We start from the raw sequence: 9237 nt of genomic DNA, 5'->3' as shown, positions 1-9237 counted from the left end.
CCGCCCCACCACGCCTGGTCTGTGTGGCTGTAGAAATGGATTGACACCCAGGTACAGGGCCCCCAGTGTTCCCCGGCCTTGGCTGGTGTCGGGTGTGGGTGACACCCGGTGAACCATCAGCAGAAGCTGTTCCTGCAGACATGGTTGTGTAGGAGAGCCTGTGTGGGGTCAGGATATTTGGGAGATGCTCTGTGCAAGAGTAACTCCGTGCAGGGGTGAGCTCTGCATGCTGGGACAGCCACGCCAGACCCCCATGAGCGGATAGTACCATGAGCGGATAGCACTGAGTGGGCAGCACCACGCCTCGGAGAGTCTCTGCCATCCCACCGTGTCCAGGAGCGAGGACCCTGTCACCAGCAGGCACTGGCACACTGACCTTCTGGGGACTCGATTGCCCACACCAGAGTCCCCAGCCAGCAGCTCCCCTGTCAGCGAATGCCGCCAGTCTGCCTGGGGGGACACCTGGCACAGCTGCAGTGGCAGCCGAGGCACAGGGAGACACGGTCAGGTGAAGGAGCTGTGGGATCAGGTGCGAGGTGTGGGCAGCAGTTCCAAGAACTCAGGATATAAGCATTGAAGTGAAAGAAAAAAAGCCTGAGGTGGTATTTTGCAGCTTTATTAATCTTAGCTTAAACTCTCTTAAAGTTCTCTGGTATTAATAAATTTAATAGCAATGCACTGTGTCCCAAATCCCAAAGCAGGAGATTTTGTTAAATAAAGGGCTCCAACCCACTGCAATGCATATGAATATTGAAAAGAAATAAGTGGAAAAAATTATATCAATATTTATACTTCAAAAAATTAGTAATGTCAAAACCCAGGCTATGGTTACACTGTGTGATGGAAAACAAAGGAAACGTCCATTCTGTTGTTTTTCCAAGGCTTTTCTTTGCCAAGCAAACTCCTTCAGACGTGGCAGGCAGTTCTGATTTCAGAGGATTTGCATGTGTGGATGGTGCTTGAGGACTCTCAGTAAGAGGGAGGGAAGGATAAGATTGCAAAAACCATCTAAAGGGGAAAAAAAGAGCAGCATCTTGAGAGTAAGCAAGGGATGAACTTAAATGGAACAATTCTGTTTGTTTAGAAATAAAAGTTTGACGCACGCGGTCTGTGCTTCATTCACCATGCTGGCACAGATTTTCCATTTTCACCCGTTTTTTTCCCTTGCTGATGCTGACCCTCCCTCGGGCAAGGTTGAGTCCCCTCTGCTGGGACCTGCCTGGGGCCACGCTTCAGGCGTCAGCCCCCAAGCCGGCCCGGGTGCAGTGGGGCTCAGCACCAGCACGGGGACACAGCAGCACATTGTGGGTCCCTGGAGCTGCTGGAAGTGTGTTCCTCTGCCAGTGGGCCAGGCCAGCAGCCTCTTCCCTAATCCCTGGGCAAAAGATCCAGCCCTGCTGGGGCAGGGAGAGACCTGCGATGTCCTGCTGAGCTTTGGCTTCACACTTACGCGTTGTGACAAAGTCGTCACCGTCTCGGTGTGGTCAGGCGTTCCCTCCGCTCACTCTGCGCTTTGGCTCTCCTCCCTGGCAAGTACAAATGTTCCAGATAGCTGAACAGATTCCATGACACAAGACAGCTGCTTTTGTAGGGAGGAATTAATTTAATCAAGTACTCCATCATTAAAATAATCTGATGTGTCAGATGGAAAAGCACGGAAGCAAGCTTGCTTGAAGATGAAAACTCAACACTTTTTCAGCCAGAACTGTCCCAGAAGATAAGGCAATGTTAATATAACTCACTCTGGGTCTCTATATAATATTTTAGTAATGTAAATAATATATTGCCCGAAGATAATTTGTGAAGGAATGATCTCTTGCTAAAGCCTGGCTGGCTTGATAAATTGTATTTCTTCTATGGAGCATAAGAATCCCAGAACAGTTAGGGTTGGAAGGGACCTTAAAGTTCATCCAGTTCCACCCCTCTACCATGGGCAGGGACACCTTCCACCATCCCAGGTTGCTCCAAGCCCTGTCCAACCTGGCCTGGGACACTTCTAGAGATGGGGCAGCCACAGCTGCTCTGGGCAGCCTGTTCCCAGAATAAGAGACCAGGCAGAGTTGAAGACAATGCCGTGGTCCACAAAAGGCAGGATCAGACATGAGGCTGATCCCACCATGCCAAATACAAGGGCCCTTTTGGCTGAAAATAGCAGACAGTGGTGCAAACGAGTAGTACCAAAGCCATCCCCCTCTTCCACTTGCCACAAGGCAGGATCTGCTCTATTTTACTTGTTTGGTTATTTAATTACCTCTCCATCATAGAGCACCACAGTGTATTTTCTTAGTTCTCCTTACCAGGTATTTATTACAGCTGGGAAGGATTTTCTTTGCCCATTTGGTGCTGGAGATGGGGTTGTGTTTATAGGCAGCACCACAGAAGGAGTCAGGCATCACAGCCCTTGTCCAGCATGAAGCCATCGCCAGCATCCCGGCTGTCAGGGCACAGATTTTCCTCTGAAGCAGCACTGCGGGCACCAGGAACCTGAGTCTCTGGAGTTTCCTGGTGTTCTGCTAGCCCTGCAGTGTGAGCAGATCCACTATTTGTGTGGCAGCAAGTGCTGCAGAATCCAGCACCTGCCCTCCATGTGGCCGGCAGGCTGCTCCTCTACACCCTTCACCACTTCTCCTTAAATCACTTCCCAGATACACGCTGTTAACGGGATGAGGGAGTAGGTGTGTACACTGTGTAAGGAGTGGGTCTGTGCACTGTGCAAACAAAGATGTGTCCTATAGTATGTTGGCAAATCATGGATAAGCCTCAAAACTTATTTCAAGACTTGGTTCTCGTGTAGCTTTCAGGGAGAGGAGTTTCACCTCCACTGCGTGGTGGTTGCCAGCCCACTCCAAATGTTACCCACTCTAACGCCTGTGGGGGATATCTGGTTTCTCTTACCATGGAAGTTCAGCCAGTAAAACACTAGGAAACACTGAAGTTGGAGTACCCTGTCCCGTTGGGGTATTTGGTGGTGTTCTGGAAGTCTACACCCAGTCAGATGGGAATGAAAATGGAAACTTTGGAAGAAGAGTTTGTGGTCATGTTCTGCAGGAAAACCCCAAAGCTGTAGAGGTAGAAAGCTGGGAAATACTGGGCAATTGTGTGCTGGATGCTTAAAAATCTGAAGATGAAGAAACTAAAGCTTGCATTTCTATTTTGGAAGGTTTCTGGATTTTTAAGCTGACCTTGTTATCGCGGGATGGGTGATGGCAGCGAGGCCCCGGTGTTTGATGGCTGTTTGCACGATGTGTGATTGAGGGCAACTCTCCCCAAAACAGGGCTGGTTATGTAATCAAAGATTGGAATAGCTGTTCACGTCTGGATTTTGTTGTAAACAGTGCCTCCGACTGCCCATGGCTCTGGTTACTCTGCTGGCATTCCGTGCGCCGTGGCAGAGGGAGCGTGCCGGAATGCCGCTATTGTCAGCGGGAATGGGAATAGCAGCGGGCACCCTGATTTGCATAGAGGTCATGTTTTGCTAATATGTGTCTTGTAAAAGCAGACAGCATGTAAAAGAGGATGGTTAAAACCTGACCCAGCGATGTTTTTAAATTTCAAATTATGCATAACGTATGCATTAAATTAATTAGGGAATTCATTAAGAAGGGAAGAGTAAAGAAACTAGTGAGCAGTGTGCAGGATTAGTAATGTAAGCCATTTTCTATAATTGTTATATAGAATTTGTCTCATAACATTATCCTTTGATAAATTATTGCAGCATAATATGATATATGTAGCTTATTAACAGTTTCATTAATTACTATTAGAGCAAAGACGCTGAAGTCTGGCACACATAGAACAAGTGTTGAAGCAGATGGTAGAAATTAGTGAAATGCAATTGGTTGCTGAACCCTTTTACCTAATTACATTATTACATCAAAACAGTTAAACCAAATTTGTCAAGTTGTCGGCTGGGCACTGGGATGTTTGGAGCAGGGATCGCCCCTGGTCCCAGCTCCCCACGGGGTGCAGGGACCCTCTGGGCATCATCCCATGGCTCTGGTGCCAGGACCTCCTGCAGACCTCGACCTTGTCTCCCTCACCTGCATCCCAAGTTAGCCTCATATTCCTTCTCCTCCCCCTCCTTTCCCACTCAGCCTTGCCATCCTTGGACACGTGTCCCCAGGGCTGTGCAGGGAAGTAAGTAAGTCATCAGCACTCTGACTTGTTGGTTTCTTTATCAGGAACTTTGCCACATCTTCACTGGTGCCAGATTCTGTCAGGGAACATTGTCCTCCACACCCTCACTCAGAATGTTTAACTTTGGGATCAATAAGTCAGGCTGGTCTCAGCATCATTCCACACCAAAAGCAGCATGACCCTCCTTCCTCAGCCACTGCTGATGGCTTTTGTAAATAGGGTGAACTTTGAGCTGTTTTACCCCCAGTTAGGCAAGGGCTGGGCTGCACACACCACTTCTCCCACAGTACTGGAATGCACCAGCCTGGCTTCCCTGTAGGACACGGAGGAGCTTGGGGGAGGATCTCAGGGTATGGGGGAGGATCTCAGGGTCTGGGGGGTGCAGGGGTCCCTGTGCAGCCCGGGGCACCCTGCCTTAGAAGGGAAAGCCAGGGGTGTTCCCTGTGTGGTGGGGAGCAAAGCCATGTTCCCCACTGCAGGGGGATGTCTTTGCCTCATCCCTCACTGGCACGGAGCCTTCTGTGTTGCAGGTTGGCCAGAGCAGCTGGAGGCATCTCTGGTAGGTTCCCAAGCCCCCTGTCATGCTGGGGGTGGCCTTGGATGAGCAGAAAGAGAGAGAAAATGTGGACCCCTAAATACAAAGCATGAAAAATCTGTAAGTGCTTCATTTTCTGCCTGAGCATCAGCAGGTGTGTGGGAGCAGCGGGGGAGTGTGTGGACTGAGTCACTCAACAGAGTTTCATGTGTTTGGGATTTATTTTAATTATCCACACCGTCAGTTTTCAGGAAATCTCATACCTTTGTGCTCCCCCAGCACTACCCTTGGGCACCAGCATGGGCACCAGTGCCCATGGAGACAGAATAAAATAGACGGGGACAAACCTTTAGCAGGGCATGTTGTGACAGGACAAGGGAGAATGGCTTTAAAATGAAGGAGGGGAGATTTTGGTTAGATATTAGGGAGAAATTCTTGCCTGTGAGGGTGGGCAGGCCCTGGCACAGGGTGCCTAGAGAAGCTGTGGCCCTCCCTGGACCCCTGGCAGTGTCCCAGACCAGGCTGGACAGGGCTTGGAGCAACCTGGGACAGTGGGAGGTGTCCCTGCCCATGGCAGGGGTGGCACTGGATGGGCTTTAAAGGTTCCTTCCAACCCAAACCAGTCTGGGATTCTTTGGCGTGAGGGCAGCATGTCCCCTGCCAGAGGGTCGGGGGAGCTGGGGGCACGGCGCTGTCTGTCCCTGGGAGCTGCTGCCAGCCCTGTCCCAGTGTGGAACCAGCGTGCCAGCTGGTGAGCAGGGTCAGCTCGGAGCGGGGCAGAGGGCAGCGAGGCTGGAGCAGGTGGGGTCATCTCTGGGGCTGCTGAGGAAGGATCCCAGGCCACGAGTATCAGTGCAGTGCTGTCCTGTGCGTGGTCAGCAGCAGAGACAGACTGTTCTGAGTCACGGAGAAATGTAATAAAAATAGGTTCTGCTGCTGTGTAAAGGGAATTAGTGTGGGGGCTAATTAATGCGGGGGGCTCTCTGTGGCAGAGGGTGATGAGGAGGGGGCAGCACTGCCCAGTGTGGGGCTCCCACTGCCAAGGGTTGGCAAAAAGGCTGGGAAACCCTGGGTGAGTGCAGCTGAAAAGCCTCTCCAGAAATGTTCTAGTGCTATTTGTGATGCATGTGCAACCGAGCAGGCACTTTTTTTTATTTCTATTCCGCAGGAATTAAATTAATTTTAGAAATGGCACTATAACTATTTTCCTGCCTCAGGGACCATTTGTTTTAAAATCATTAAAGACTTTTATATGACACTGCACTGACATTTGATGTGAATAAATTAAGGGAATTAGTACAAAACTGCTTTCTTTCTCTGTAGCTTCCCAGCACATCTCTGCCTGCACACACAGTCGCTGAGGGTGTGAGCAGGCACCAGTGCTGCCCACAAAGGGATGCAGATCCAGCCCTCAGGCAGGTCCACTACTGGAAGAGGATGATACCCACCTCAGGGGGGGCAAACGCCTCAGTAAGTCCCTGCTGTGCAGTGGGAATCACGGATACACGGGATGGCTTGGGTGGGAAGGGATCTTAAAGCCCATCCACCTTAAAGCAGGGACACCTTCCACTGTCCTGGGGTGCTCCAAGCCCCATCCAACCTGGCCTTGGACACTGCCAGGGGCAGTCACAGGTTCTCTGGGCACCCTGTGGCAGGGCCTCCCCACCCTCACAGGAAAAATTTCCTCCTAATAGCTAATCTAAATCTGGATTCAGACCCCAAGTGAGAAGTGTCAAGGCTTGATTTGTTTTACTCTTTTAGAGGAGCACTCGGTGCCCACTGTGTTTAACTCTGCATGTGCAGTTCTAGACAGTGGGGATGTCCCTTGGCTGTACCTCTAACTCCAGCTGTCCCCAGGTCTCTGGGAAGGCATCCCACTGGATTTGCTCGAGCCCCACTGCTCCTGGCTGCACACGCTGCTGATACTGGGGGGAGTTAAAAGCACCCAAGGTCTGCCACGAGATCACATACTTTTTTGTGCTCTAACCCCACCATGTGATATTTAAGCAAATTGCATTATTCCATGCTTATTTTCCTCCATGGGCACATGTGGTCAGAAGGGGGCAGGATGCAGAATGTAGGGATGCAGGGGTATAGGGTGCAGGATGCAGGGATAGAGGGTGCAGGATGCAGGGTGCAGGGGTGCAGAATACAAGGTTCAGATTACAGGCCCGCAGGATTTTGGATGGAGGGGGGCACGATGGGGGTGCAGGGTGCAGCTACAGGGTGCAGGTTGTCAGCAGCTCTGCCAGGACACATCCAGAACCATCAAACCAGAGCAGCTCGGGGAGGGCAGCTGCTTGATCCTGTGGAGGGACCTGAGGAGTCTTGGGGCCGCCACCTCCTGTGCCCTCCCTGGCCCTCTGGCCCAGGTGTGGTGGCTGTGGCTGTGGTGGAGGTGGCTGTGGTGGCCGTGTCCCTTCACTGCCCCATGTCCACAGGAGGTGATCCTGGCTGGTCTTGGAACCCAGACAGGAGGGGCCCGAGCTGAGCTTGTCAGCTTCCCCTCTGTCATCTCGTACTTGTACAGCAAAGTGCTGTTAATAATCATTTAAATGCTTTGGTGTCAGTCACTGCTCTTTCTTTGTAAATGTTACTCATTTCATAAATAAATCAAAACCTGCAGACCCTGGGTTTTCAGAAACTTGAATGCTTTTGTTAAAATTGTATGAAGCAAATTCACAAACACATGATTTATATTATCTCAGTACAGCACGGGAGATGATAGAATATACTATTTAAATTAACTCCTCTCCCAACAAATGAAATCAATTCTGTTCTTGGGTTACTTTTCATCTGCCTTTTGTCTTGTTGCTGAATCTTTTCTGTTTCTTTCACTCATTCATCTATTGTGCCCTTTCCTTGATCTGATAGCATTAAACATATAATTAAGTCATAAAGGAGGGAACTGATGAGTATAGCAGATGGTAATTGCTTCCTACATTTGAATGAAATGATATGCATTGCTACAATTTACAGCTCTCGCCTCATATTTTATTCAGGAACCTTTTATCTCTTTTCCTGCAGAATTATTCTGCAATAAATTTAGACATCTTATCAATAGCTTGGGTGATAGTCGCAGAAACAGGGGAAACTGAACTTTGTGCATCTTAATGTTTAAAATAATTTTCTACAATAATTGAATTATCACCCAGCAAATATCATAGCGAGAACCTGCTGGACTCGGTTGTTTTCCTTCTAAAAGCTCCTCCTGTGATTAAAGAGACAAATCCACTGGTGTAATTACACTTATTGAACGAGGAGGTGCAGAGCCTCCCGAAGCTCCATCTCTTGGGGGTGAGTTTGATTTTCCAGGGCTCCAAGGTGCCAGCAGAGGTGGAACATTGTTGGGTCTCCTGCTGTTGGCACCTGCCAGTGGATCAACCCAGCAGCCCGCTGGGTGCTCACAGGGCACTCCCTGTTCTTCCACGCTTAGAATTAAAAAAAAAAAAAGAGTTTAAACTTATTTCCTCTGCAAACTATGCCCAGCAGGGTCTGAGGGTGAAGGAGCGTCTGTGGCCTTGGGTGAAGAGGGTTTCTTCTTCTTCCAGATGCTCTAGAGTAAGAGAATTTATAACTCACACAGAAAATGGCATAGGCACTTGGCCATAAAAATTCAGGTAAAGGAGAAAACGGGTGTTTTGAGGAAGAACATCCACATTTTGATACCAGTTTTTAAAAAACTAAGGCGGCTATGGGAGAAGAGGCACTGGAGCATAATGAAATCAGTTGAATTTAGCTAGATGGAGAAGCTGGGAGAAAAAAAGAGGCATATTAAAAGCTAACTTTTTGGTTTTAAGTCTAACTTCAAAATCAGGAGTCCTTATTCTATTTCTCAGTTTATATTTTATCCCTTAGGTTTTATTACCTTATTTTTCATTCTATTTCTTGGTTTTAATTTTATTTCTTAGTTTTTATTCTAGTCTATTCTATTTTATCCTGGTTTTCTTCTTCTTTTCTCCTCTTCAACCTCCTCTTCCTCCTCCTCCTTTTCCAGCCATTCTATCTGTTGATGCCACTGTGTCCCCAGTCATTAGAACACAGCCGGTTGCTGTCCTGCTGGAAGGATGTGACTTGGGGCAGGCTGAGACCTGCTGCCACTCTCGTCACTGGTGTGACCTTGCCCCTGGAGGCCAGAGGGGCTCGGGATCCTGGGGTAGCTGAGATCACCATGGCTCGGTGAGTCCTCATCCAGTGCAGCCTTGCCTGGCCTTGCCTGGCATGGTCTTGCCTTGCCCCTTGCCTTGCCCCTTGCCTTGCCTTGCCCCTTGCCTGGCCTTGCCTTGCCTCACTCTTAATTTTGACACCCAAAATTCTGATTGCTTTGCCAAACAAGTAACTGTTTTTTGGTTCCCAGTGAGTGCAGAGGAATTTCCTGGCTCCGAGCAGCCGGTGCCCACGGTGAGACCCTTCCTGCTGCCACCTCCTGTCCTGCGGGAGCCCAGCTGTCCCCTCACCCTGCCTGGGGGGTGCCACCCATGAGAGCCCTGGCAGGACGTGGTACAGAGTGCAGTGGCACCAATTCCGGGTGGTGCCCCCACTGTGGTCACCACAGCCGGTTTCTG

This window comes from Corvus moneduloides, chromosome 7, assembly GCF_009650955.1.
Source record: "Corvus moneduloides isolate bCorMon1 chromosome 7, bCorMon1.pri, whole genome shotgun sequence".
Lineage (NCBI taxonomy): Eukaryota > Metazoa > Chordata > Aves > Passeriformes > Corvidae > Corvus > Corvus moneduloides.
Note: the sequence above shows the minus strand (reverse complement) of the source record.